The sequence below is a fragment of the Manis javanica genome, chromosome 6, assembly GCF_040802235.1.
Source record: "Manis javanica isolate MJ-LG chromosome 6, MJ_LKY, whole genome shotgun sequence".
Lineage (NCBI taxonomy): Eukaryota > Metazoa > Chordata > Mammalia > Pholidota > Manidae > Manis > Manis javanica.
Genome location: NC_133161.1, coordinates 70,031,570 through 70,045,363, shown reverse-complemented (window position 1 = coordinate 70,045,363; position 13,794 = coordinate 70,031,570). Strand labels below are relative to the sequence as shown.

Here is a 13,794-nt window from a genome sequence, read left to right as displayed (position 1 = left end):
CTTTTAGATTTCTAGCTTGAGTACAGGGACAGATAATGAAGGAATTCAGGAAGGGGAAGTAAGTGGAAGAAGAGGGGCTTTTAATTTGTCTTCCGCCTTAATTGGGAATGTTAATACCTGTACTGGATGAGACTTATTTCCTGGTATGACGGGCAGGACTTTTGAAATGTGTACATTCTTGTGAAATTGAAAAACCTTTCCTTACTTAACCAGAGCCTGCTTTTTTAGAAGGAAATCATAGATATACATTGAATTTCAAAAGGTCTGCTGCTTGTGACGGTCCTGGGATTTTGACTCTGAGAAAAGCAGGATGTGTGGAACATTACAGGTGTCAGAATTAAAAGCCAGATCTCTTCTTCACGTGAAAGTCCTGCTCATTAATTTTAAATATGAGAGCTAAGCACAGTGAGAAGCCAGTTTCTCTATGAAAGTGAATCTGGGGCAATTAGGCAGTTAATTGGCTTATTCCATCTATGTCATATATTTGATGTCATTTGATATCTCTAAAGAGTAAGTGGCTAGGTTTGACTCAATAGTATCATTACAATGAGGAGAATTAGAGGCAGTGGGAGACTTATCTTCCTTCCAGTGAATGGGCTGCACAGTCATCTTGCTGTAGGAAAGGGCAGGGGGTCCCATGGTTTCAAAGCCCCATCCACTGCTTTTACAATTGTACCATGAACAACTAAGGTGAATGAAAATAGCATGGAAATAGATATTAGAATGAACATTTGTAAATGACAGAGGGGTTTAACCAAAAAACATTCCTTTCCTTATTTATTCCTATTAACTGAAAAGATTTACAATTTTTAATACTCTTGCATTATTTTAACTGCAACAGATTCCTCATGTACATTGAATGAATGATCAAAGGATGGATAGACTTCAAGGTGGAATCTAGGGAAAGACTAATACAGAACTTTAATAGGCAGTGTTCAGAACTCAGTGGCCTTGAGAAAATAGTGTTGACATAAGGCTTAGAGTGTTAAACCTTAGCCCATGTAGGAAAGAACAAAATTAGGCAAACAGCAGCTAATGAGGATAAAAATGCAACTTTGCATGTGAAATGGGAACAGGTGAGGCAGAGGAACTGTGACCAGTTATCTGGTATACCAGGAAGATGACTCAGAGAAGACCGGAACAAAGCTTGACTTTGATATCAGATTGTTCACCTGCTTCTTGTTTCCCCCCTGTTTCTTCTTTACAGAAGGGACTTTGTTCAATCTTGTAACCCTAGAACCTAGAAGAATCTAGAACATAGTAAATGTTAGTTGCTTAGTTTAAGGGATGATTTAGAGTCAGAGTTTGGTAAGTCAGGAAGCATCATTCTTTTCCCAAAGGCCTCTAATTGTGGAGCCAGGAGATTCTAGATCCTGCTCCTGCTTCTATTATTGCTTTAATTTAGGCAGGGAGCTTCACCTCTATATCAGTTTCTTACCTACAGAAAGACTCCTTACTCATATCATCCTTGAATAGAACACTCTCAAATTCGAAGCTTATTGATTTCCCTAGATCTCAGTTGTCTAGTTACTTCGGGCAGTGGTTTCCAAGATGTCTTTTAACCACTTTTTTAATCAGATGCTCTTGTGGGAGCCCCATATATAAGCCAGATAAATGTGGAGTCCCCAAACTGGATTGTGGAGCCTGATTTAGAACACGGAAATAATGCATCCACGGACAGTGGTCCAGTCCCCGGGTGGGACCAAAGACTCTTGCACTGCTCTGAATCCATACATGAGCATTCATTGCTCATCTGTCTAGAAAAAGGTATCCCCGTGTAGCTGGGGTGAGTTGGTGGGTAGAAATCACCACCGTGAGTAAACAGAGTTCTAAATCGCTAATTCAATGATGATGATTAAATAGACTACTACTCATTTATGGAGAACAAATTTCCTTGAAAAAGAAAGTTACATTATTTTTATTTTATTTTTGTGTGGAAAGAATATGAAATGTCAATGTCTGAAAATAATGTGACTATTCTCATAGATCAGCATTTACAAAAGTGTATTCCATAGAATAGCAGTAATCCCAAGAGATGCAGCATAAAATAAAGTTTCCATGGCCCACAAAGTTTAGAAATTAAGCATTTCCTATATTCCTCTTAGGGATTCACCATAGACATTAGCACTTAAAAGTATTTAATGTTTCTTTATCAAAAGTGCTGGTTTGACTTTAACTCTTCACCCTCCAAGCCTGTTTGACCATGAAAAAATATTTTTATGATAACAATTATTTACCATCTGCAGAATATACTTTGGAAAATATTCTCTTGGCTCAATGGCAATTCCTAGCCCACTGTAGTTAATTAAGCCTGCAAGTCATGAGAAAGAGCTGCCCTTTTACTTAAAAATTTCTTTTTTTCTTCTCCATGGAGCAAAAGTGGAATTTCTGAGGTCTTAAATATTCCCCAGTGTTGGTACAAAGCCCAAAGCTCTCAAAGGCATCTCCGAGGCAATAGCTCCTTTGGAGCATTATTTGTCAAGAATCTCTCCTCTCGTAACCTGGCTCTGAGAACGAAGAGTGGGGTGAGGGGTATGGGCAAAGAATAGGAAAGAGAAGAGGCAAGCATTGCTTTTCTAAAAAGGGCTGTGGCCTTTTGTCACCCAAAGCCTAGAATTTGTTTCCAATTTGGCATTTCTTTTGAAGACAGCTCTATTGAACACGTTTCTGTAGGTATGACCTGAGTGAGCAGGTAAGTGCATTTTGTGAAACCACAGTGTATGCTGGTTTGTTTTCTTAGCCATGCCTACTGCTTGGACAACCCTTTGGTCCTATAACCTATTAGAAAAGTATTCTTCATTGTAGAGGAACTAAGTTGCCGAGGCATAATGTGGTCAAAAACCCAATTTATGTTGCCACATCAAGCAAAATGGAATGCTTTTCTTCCCTTATCATGAGATTAAAATGCCCGTCTAAATCCAGGCCTCAAGTCTAGTTGGTAAAAACTGGCACTCTCTGTATTGGGGAATTGTTTTTGGTGAACAGGTTGTCACACAATTTGAAAGGAATAACCTAGGAGAGAAGTAAAGCAGAGTAAAAATGATGTCATAGTAAAAAAAAAAATTTAAGACTTTTTCTTTGACTCACATCAATGACCTGACATAGTAAGTGCTCAATAAGCATTTATTGAATGAAACACATAGACTGCCTCTAAGCAGTTAGTCAGGCAACATTAATGAATGGAGAGATCTTGGAGAAATGGTTCAGAATAATGTGCAGTTCAAAGGTGTGCCATTACTCAAGTGGATATTATTAATGGGTAGTTAGATAAAATTTGACTAATTAAAACTAATTTGAGGACAGGGCATGTAACTTCATGGATACTTTCTAGTGCTGGATCTCTCATAAACAGCCATGATGGGGAAAGGGGAGATAGAAACTGTTTGGTTCAAATCAATTTAAATAAAAATACATCATGCACTCATTACATGTGTTTTAATACCATCTCAAGATAAAGTTTAACTTCAATATGTGAGAGGTTGGAAGAAAAATAATCCAGTCTACAGGGCCCGCAGGAGCCAAGATGATGCAGGAAACATTGAATATATTGAAGAAACTCCAAGTGCACTGCTTTCACAGTCCAGCGTGCCACATGACTCTTTAGCACATCACAGCACCTTTCTGGACATAACTTCTGTTATCTATAGATTCCCAAACTAGAGGGCACTTGCATTGACTACAGTGTGTTGCATCAAAGCCTGGCAGCTTCAACTTCTGCCAGTGAAGCTTCTAAGGCCTGGTCTAGTCAGGATAAAACAACCCCATGACTGCAGCTCATCCTCTTTACCGCTTTGATTTCTCTTAATCACCTTCTGTTTGGTTCTGATTTCAAGGATATCCTAGGATAGAAGGTGCTTAAACCTGAATCAAATGGGTTAAGTAAAGGATTAGCATGTGGTGTTATTCAAAATATTTAACAATTGTTGCTACTTAAATATACATCAGTCTGAACAATTGCTGGCTGTTCAACCACAGGCATTGTGAACCAGTGCTGACAGCTGTACGCCAGCCCTGGAGTTCTCCACTTCCCACCTTTCTCCCATAACCTTGCTGTTCATGAGACATGCATGTCTGTGTGTGTGTTTGCAGAAATGGCAGTGGGGTGGAAGGAGGGAGAGGGTACTTATAGTGTTTATAAATTCACTCATCGAATATTTACTGAGTCAAATACACTTCTTGCTCTTATGAGTCCTTAAGCACTGAGAGGGAGCTACCCTTGTGCACCCCCTTATTTACACGTTTCCCAGTGCCCTCACCATTCTGGGATTGCACACATATTTCACCTAGAACCTTACAAGGGGGAAACTTCCCCCTGGATTTCCAATTTCAGTAGCATATATTTATTAATAGAGAAAAACAGCATCCAATGTAATTTAATCATTACAAAACTTTCCTCTCCTTCCTATTAAATTATGTAGGGATCTATTTCCCTGAAATTTGAGTGTCTTGGAAATTATCCTGTTTGCATGGCTGTGTAAGCAGTTCAAAAGGTTCTGTAAAGTAAACTAGATTCCTTTGAAAAACAGAGAGATTAAGCGGGATTACTGACATTAGGGTTGGCTGACAAAGCTGGATCGCTGTCAGCCATGATGATGCAAATAATTTTCATCATAGCGGTTGTTTTCCACTATTCACCTAACAGCTAATATTCAAGGCTCTAATCTAGGGGGCTTTTATCTAAAATGATAATTTTTAAATTAATTTCAATGTGGCAATTTATTATTTCAGGTGAAGTCAACATTTTACAACCAGTAAAATTAAACTTGGTCCTTGTGAGGAACTTGCATATGGCTCACTGTGACAGTTCTTTTAAAAATAATTAAGTACATAAAGAAGTGATGGTATGTACAACAAGACTTAGCCAATCATAAATTTGATTAGGAACACCAAAGAGGTAAACTTAACAAATGTGATTTGGTTTTGGGATATGGACGGGATGATAACAGAGAAGTGCACAAAGTTCGGTGAATCCAGGGTATGTCTGGGGGCATCTAGGTAGCCTCAGTCCATATCAATCCCCAGTCATATTTTCCCAATATCTGACCACATGCCACTCACATCTCCTTATACCTCCCCTGTCTTTTGCATTTAGTGGTAGTAGCAAAGGAAGCACTGGAGAAGTAAGAGGTAGACTTCATGCAAAGCCCATGAATGGAACTGAAATAACTGAGCTGACCAAGAGTTTTCTTGACTAGGACCTATGACTCTTCTCTAAAAGAAGCTTGACTGGCAACAGCTTCTCCAACCAATATGAGTAAGTTACCTCCGATACAAGTTCACTGCTTCTCTGCTGTTGCTAATGGGCAGGTCTTCCTGGGACCTGAACGAACTGCTGGCAGGGAGCTCATAGGTAACAGAGCTCTTCCCGCAGTCTCTGTTCTCAGATGCAGGACTGAAATACATACACCCTTGAACTTAAGGATTTAGGCTCAGGAAAGTTCTGATATTCTTTAGAAAGATATAGTTGGACCCTAATGTTTATCAAGAAAACCTATGTGTTATCTGGGTTTATTGATATACAAGAATATATGTATATATGTGATGTTTAGCCAAATTAAAACATAATTAAAATGGACTATTTTTTGGACGGCAACTGATGGGAAAAGAAGGAATTAAACTAAAAAGAACTGAGTGCGTACTAAAAGCCAGGTAATTCTCTATATAACATTATCCTCACACCAAAAGCAAATAAACATTATTTTCACTTTGTACAAAAGAAACAAGTTTCACAGCTTTTAAGTGACTTTGCTAAATTCCCACAATCAATGAGGGGCAACAATTTGAAAACAGTTCTTTAAAACTATGCTATTTTCATATGTCACACTGATTCTAGAAACACATACATTTAAAATCAGTATTAAGTAATGATAGGTTAAAAATAAGTTGTCAATGATTCTCCTTTTTTAATTGGTCTATGCTTTACAAAGTATGTAAAATTTTTCCTTGAAAAATAGTACAGGAGTTTGGTAAAGATTTATTGTCTTTCAGATTGACAACATTCTATTTGAAAATTGTTAAATATGTTGAATGTAGTTCACCCTTTCATTCTTTAATCATTGACTAATAGCTCTTTTACTTGATTTTATAGATTCTAATTTTTATATATTTTTTATTATCAATTCCAGGTAATGACAATGTACTTCCCTTCAGAATCTCTTCATGAACATTCCTTGTTAAAGGGTTACAGAACAATGAGGATTTTTAGTTTTTATTAGCAACCCATTATAACTACCAAAAACTTCCAATAAGGAGCAAATCTAAAAAAGCATTAAGAGATTTATGGCAACTCATTTAAAAAAATTAGACAAATATTATTTTCTAAGATCAGCTGTATTGACTATATTGATTTTTATCTAAATCATACATGTAAACTAATGTCATACTTTGGAATTATTATTGCTTAAAGACAATGTAAATCATTCAGATTTCCCCCCTTACTTAATTCTATTAAAGCAATTATCAGTTTCAAAGTTGCTCTCGGAGGAATTGTGCTAATTCTAGAATTGGCCACCTAGGTGAATACTGGGCTAGATTACATCTAATACACTTTGATTTACTGCTTCAATATTTCTACAATATGTAATTTTAAAATGCAGCACTGTATTTTTCTCCCTTTATCAGAAGCAAATGCAGTGTCTACAATCAAATGTAATTAACATCAAAACCAAAATACTCAATTCATCAAGAATCTTCTTAACCCAATATGAATAGTGAGACTAATGTTCACAGACCCTGATCCCAAGGCTCTCCTAAGCCAAAGAACTGTGGGAAAGAGAGCCAGCCAAATGTTTTCAGCTGGTCCATATCAACTACTGCTTAAGAGTTAGCTTAATTAAGCATTGGCAAGAGAAATATTGAAAAAATTTTGAATGTTCATTAAAACAACAACAACTTAAATAGATGTTCAAATATAAAAAAAGCAATAATTTTAGGAGTAACATCTTCATATTGGCATCCATTACCACTTTGCTAAATGCCTTGGATGTTCAGAGTTCATACAACTGTTTTAATTGCAGTTCAGTTATAGTTTGCCTCCCTCAAACAGAGATGCTTTTCATTGAGCCCTGGGTATATAACAAATTCAACACTTGAAAAGCGTAGCAAATATCACTACAAAGTGCACTACTTCACCCATCCCACTCACCAGTACACACAGAGACCATATGATGCCACTGGCTGGCAATATTTATTAAAAAGGAAACAAAATCAATAGCACAATTGGAAACATGAACTAGGAACTGTTTTCCTTCACTTATATTTTAGGCTAGAGTATTTGTCACAATCATTCAGAAATGTCTTTAAAGTTGTTTTTAATTAAAACTATATGTTTCTTGAAAAATGAAGCAACATAACTGTCATAAGTTTCAGTACTATGACAAAATGTGCTTTGCTGTTCTCATATAATATTATCAAAGATACAAAATGCTATAGCACCCCAAAGAGCAATGATAATATCATTCTCAGACAGCACATTGTTCCATATATCAACATAAATATTCAATACTTAGAGAACAAGTCAGAATATGTCCTTTTTTTGGCTAGAATAATTTAATGAAAGCAGGAAAAAATACTGCAGCCTAAAGGGTGATGCATTTTAAGATAATTTCTTGATGGGGTTTTGCCAAGAAATTTTAAATATAGGCATTATAATAATAGAGATACATAATTATCTTCTGGCAAGTTTGGTTTTATTAACTGCGTAAGTTTGTAAGTTGTAAACTATTTTCCAGGATGTGTCAAAATTCTTAAAATATCCAGACGTTCTAATCAAGGATATTTTTCTCAGGATATAATCATAAATTGGCCCAAATTTGCCTATATAAATATTCATTATAATGTTGTTTGCTGTAGTGGAATTTGAAAGTAATCTAAATGCTCAAAATGATGAATTTGTTAATAAACTTCGGTACAGTTATACTTTGGAATACTATGCAGCCATTAAAAATTGTGTTAGAATATTTAATTACCTAGACAGATGTTCATAGTTAGATTTTTACTTTTAAAAAGGACTACAAATTGAATGAACATATAATCTCATTTTTATAAATACACATTTCTATGTGCACAGAAAAAAGGCTTGAAGAATATAATAAAAATTTTTTGAGTTCTCACCATGCAGCAGGCACAATCAACATATCATCTGCATTAATCATTTACTTACCTTTCTATGGGGGCACTATTAGTGTTGTAATGTTGTAGCTGTGGAAACTGAGTCTTAGAGGGGTAAGGTAAAATATCAATCAGATCTGTTGTGTAACAAGTAAACCTCAATTCTCAGTGGCTTAAAAGTATAGATATTTGTTTTTTGTTTTAAAGTAGCTATGGGACAGCTGAAGCTCCTCCCTCTGTGGATCTGTTCCACATGATTTTCTTTCTGGGACCACTGCTGAAGGAGCACCACTGGTCTGGACGATGGCAGGAAGTGGTCATACCAAAGGGGTCTGATCGCAAAATGGCATTTCAAGCTTTGCTTAGATGTGGTTAGACACAACTACTCACATCCTGTGGACCTAAGCAAGTCGCAGCAAGTGTACCAGGAATGAATAGTCCTTTTCTAAGGAAGGAGAAAGTGAATCATTGGAAACACACACACACACTCATACACACACACACACACACAAATCATACAAGTTTTCACAGCAGATTAAGTGGCAAAGCTGGTACTAAAACCTCTCCTGGAGGTGGGATTGCAGGTGGTGTTCTTTTGCCTATCTGCATTTTCTAATTTTTGCAATATACAGGAATTGATCTTAGAATGTAGAAGAGACCAAATAAACTAACTTGCTTGTGTTTTCGGTTTTATTAGGTGTTGCTAATAGGAATGTTCCCTGTGGTGCAGCTTTGGAGCACAGAATAAGAAAGCTGGAAGAAGGGAGGAGGAAGACCCACTCATCTCACCCTTTTCATTTGGCCCTGCTTTCAGTGTGTCTTTTGGTCAAAGGGATTGAATCAATTAAGTGCAAATTTCAGGCAAACTAGGAATTAAACTAGTATACCCAGTTGACAATAATCCTCAATAAGGAATCTCCACGAATTAAAAGGCACTTGAACCAGGTGGGAGCACCGTGTCAGCAAGGATCATCCTCTATGATTAGAGCTTCATTCGTGATACCAAGAACAAGTTGCAATAAAAAAAAGTACTAAATTAGCAATACATTTAAGACAGAATGTCTGACGATCTTTCTAATTATATCTCTTGAGAGTGCCTTGATAGTGATTAGGTGTTAAAAATATATTTCACAAATGTAATTACTAAGCTATAAAAGGAAATGAATCCCGGTGGCCAGTGAAGAGTAGTCACAATACACCCATAAAAATAACTCCCAATAAACAAACAAAAGCAGAAAACACATTCAGTGGTATAGAAAACTGCACAAATTACCCATTTTACTTCTTACCACTGTTTTGTTTCTTTAGAAGCTCCCGGCAGGAGGGGAAAAAAACAAATTTTTACTTACATTTCATATTTGCTTTCCCTAATATACACTATCACTGTATATTATTTAAATGTAGCTAAAAACAGTTAAAATTTGCAACATCTGTGCTGGAAATAAAGGTAAAGTCTGACTACAAAATGACATACCATAACATAGTTATAGTATTAACACTCAGCGATTTCTGGTCCTCAGAGAATGCCAGCAGGAACTCTCTAACCACATATTATTTCCTCTATTCAGCGACATCGTTTTCTTTCTCCCCCTATTTGTGAAATCTGTGATCTGCCATCTTGGCAGACACATAAAACAGACTCTATGTCTACCACATCCTTAAAGTTTTAAGACATAAGGCAGGTAAATGTTCAAAATATTCAATAACTAAGTTTAGGTTATATCTTTGACAAAAAATGTCAGATGGCAACTCTATGTAAATTACACCCATGTCATTTCTTGAAATGGTATTTTTTTTATCACAACATTCTCAGGAAGAGACAGGTGTTATATGTGCTACTGTCAAAAGCAAACAAAACCTTCAACAATAAAAAAAAGCCCTACATTAAAAATGGGCAAGGACTTGAATAGAAATGTCTCCTGAGAAGATACCAATGTCCAATAAATGCATGGTAGGTGCTGAGCATCACTAATTATGAGGGAAATGAAAATCAAAACCACAATGAGAGAGTACCTGAGTGGGAACAGGATGATGGCAGTTACTGTTTACTGGGTACACTCTCAGGAAGCTATAAACAAAATGAAAGTCCTGCCTATAAATAGTTGAATGGTAGGTCTAGTGAGTAGAATCCTTGAAATCTTCTTAATCAACCCTGTTTGAAAGGAAAATTCAGTTTAAGTGTATCCCAGGCAGAGTGCAGCCCTCATAGTGACTTATATGTGTGCAATGGCCACGTGCCTAGAGCGATGCTTGAGGTCTTTACTCTCAGCACCTAAACTACTTCTCTCAATAACCCTAAGGGGGAAGGTTTGTAGGTGAGAAAGTGGCAGAGCTGGGATTCAATAACAGATCTCTAAGATACTACAGTCCATGTACTTAGGGAGTATGCAGTAATGTCTTTCTAATTTTAATTTATATAGTTCTGGGTTGAAAATGGGAATTTGGACCCCTCTTTTCTGCTATCTAGCTCAAAAATAAATAAACTAGGTACTGAGGACAGAAAAAACTGGCTAGGACTTTTCTACCTCTCCCTGTCCACATGACTAATGTGCCTGTGCACTCACCAATCAGGAAGCACTGGAGAAGTAAGAGGTAGACTTACTACAAATCAGGAATATTTGGGGAATATTGGGGGAATATTCTCCCAAGGATGACAGCTCCAATACATGTCTTATCCCACATGATCTCCTTTCAATGTGATATGGACACTTCTTCATCAATAGGTGGGTCTACATTCTCTCTTGAATCTGGGCATACTTTTTAGTAACCAGCAGTTATGGTATGCTGAAATAGGTGCCAGAAGGGATTGAATCAATTAAGTGCAATTTCAGGCAAACTAGGAATTAAGTAGTATATAAATATATGGTTCTCACATTTTCAGTTTATAAGTGACTTGAGGGGCAAAGGAATTTACAAGTCACTTGTCCCATCCTTTTATGTATGCCTTTCCACTGCATGTGCTTGTACACAAATGTGTACTCATTACATACATATTCTTTTTTGGAGTTCACAGAAAAAAATATGTTATTAGTTCATGCAAAGAATGAAAGTGGGGACAGTGATTATAGACAAATATCATAAACATGGATGCTACAAGGAAAAAGTTCATAAACCACCTAAAAAAGCTTGTGACCTTCATTTGCAGATTAACAACACTAGATATTTTCCCAAACAGGTCTTTAAATTTTTAGATGCATCATAATTAGAGAATAGATCACTCTGATAAATAGGTGATAAGAAACATGTGCTATGATCCAAAATTTTCATTTTTATAGGATATAACATAATTGTTAGGATTGAGTAGTGTATCAGTCTTTCAGAATTTCTTTTAATAATGTTATAATATCAAGAAAATGTTATACATGTACTTCTTTAGGATATATTTTAGAATTCTAGTTAGTTTTAAAAGACTTCAGTTGTGGCTTCCTTTAGAGTTATTAATGATGCTTGAATCAAGGCTTATGTCCCAGTTACATGTTTAATTCAAAGACTGTTTTACATTCTCAAAATATTTTGAAAATAATTTCTCAAATCAATTGATAAAAATTTGAAAATTGAGAAAACAAGGACCATTTATATATTTAGTAGTTAGGAAGAATGAACTAAGAAGGATGTTCTTTCTTTGGGACCTACGTAACCAATTAACTTTGACATTAAATTTAAAGGATTAGAGAGATTTTTCATTTTGTTTTCTAGTGCTATCTTTATGCATGTATTTAAGAGAACTGGTTCCTAAATAAGAAAATAACAGAGGGCCCCATCTGTCAGTAGCCAAATTGGCAATCGCATGGTGAAACAGTTTGAATCTACTAAATTATGTTGATATTTGCTCTACTATGTCACACTAGAAATGCTGACAAAAACAAACTTTTTCCAAAACAAGAAGTCAATATAGTAAGTTTTAAAAATGAAAAGTAAAACCAAGGTTTTCCATTATGAAACATATGATTTTAAATGTTTTAACTTTGGGGGTTTTTTTGAACTATTCACAGCAGAAAATAATATCTTAATTGGGTTTAAAGTTTGTCAATAATTTCTGTCTGTCATCAGACATACGTTCAAGATGTATATTCTTTAATATTCTAAAATAATGAGATATTTTCTAATATGACTTTATATAGTAAATCTCTAGTGAGTCTGGGCTATGAAACTGCTTATCCATATTAGAAATAAAGCCAATAAAATTCTACCTTTCGCCCATGAATAAACAGAAGGAAAAAATTACAGTGATAGTGAAAAGAAGTCTATTGATATTTCTCAGCATACATATACCCCACAATGTTTCTGAAAGGAGATAAAATGGTTCAGTATATATATTGACATTTTATTATATTGACAGTTACTATATTAACACTATATTATATCATATGTACATATCAACATGTATACCTATTGTGCCAGGGACTGTGCTGGTATAGAAGTGCAACTGTGAGTGATAAAGGCACAAGCCATTCCCTTTCAGAGCTCCATTCTCTATAAGGATACAGAGAAGAAAATAGGTTGTGAAATATGTATTTGGGAGGGGAAAGTTCTAGGTCCTAGGAGACTTTCAGTTGCCTTACTCCATTCAGTTGCCCAAAAATATCACAATTTTTTCTTACTTCTTGAAGGTCCATAAAATAGGAGTAAAATCTCTTACTTTCCAAACACTATGGAAAATACTAAAGAAAAAAAATTACTGTTCATTTTTTTAAGGCCCTTACTGCCATCATTGTGCAGCTTTAATAAGCCAGCATGAAGATAGAACATAAAATTGGAACATTAAATGCAGAGGGTGTATTTCATGTGTGTGTGTATTTTTAAAGCATGATTGACTTTAGGATTTTCAGGAATGTATTCTTGGTGGAATTGTGCTGTCTTGATACATTTATATAAAAAATTGATGGACATAGTTTTCAACTTGTACCAGGCTCTCATAAATAAGCTCTGACTTGTGGCAGAGTGTATTCTCCCAAGGATGACAGCTCCAATACATGTCTTATCCCACATGATCTCCTTTCAATGTGATATGGACACTTCTTCATCAATAGGTGGGTCTACATTCTCTCTTGAATCTGGGCATACTTTTTAGTAACTACCTTGACCTTCAGAACATGGTAGAAGTGACTCCTCATTCGCTCAGCTCTAACAGCTGATAGTTTCTCCTGGGCTCTTCCTTTTTCAGACACTTGCCCTGGGTACCCAGCCACCGTGTTTAAGGATGCCCAGTCCATAACTCATGGAAGGGCCAAGTATGGGTGTTCTGACTGATAGTCTGAGCATCAAGTACCTCACATGTGATGGAAAAGCCTGCAGATGATTCTAGCTCCTACCTGTAAGTCTTCCAGCTGAAGGCCCTGACATCAAAGAACAAAGTCAAGCTGTTCCTGTTATGCCCTGTCTAAATTCCTGGTCCAAAGAAACAGTGGGAGATAATAAATGATTATTGTTGTTTTAAGCTACTAATTTATTATGCAACAACAGATATAACTAATAAAATAGGGCTCAAGGGCCTCAGGTAAAAGATTAAAGAAGAATATTTGGGTCTATTTCTAGCTCTGTCACTAACTAGATGTGTTAGTGTCTTGCCAATGGGATTCAGCCCAGGCAATTTCACTATGATTTCAATGAGATTAAGGAACGACAATGGGATGTTGTTAGGTTGAAAGGGTTATACCGAACTTTATTCCCATGGTGGCAGGTCAG

The 13,794-nt window shown here is 36.1% G+C and overlaps 1 protein-coding gene and 1 long non-coding RNA gene across 2 annotated transcripts in view; one reads left to right on the top strand and one right to left on the bottom strand.

Moving 5' to 3' along the window:
- LOC140849915 (uncharacterized) overlaps positions 1-12,300 on the top strand; it is a 41,892-nt gene extending 29,592 nt beyond the window's left edge. Inside the window, exons 3-4 of the long non-coding RNA XR_012132304.1 lie at positions 5,093-5,254; positions 8,807-12,300. This is a non-coding gene — a long non-coding RNA (uncharacterized lncRNA). The remainder of the gene's footprint in view (positions 1-5,092; positions 5,255-8,806) is intronic.
- The window catches only part of CALCR (calcitonin receptor), a 134,274-nt gene that overhangs the window by 61,511 nt on the left and 58,969 nt on the right, over positions 1-13,794 (bottom strand). The window lies entirely within an intron of this gene.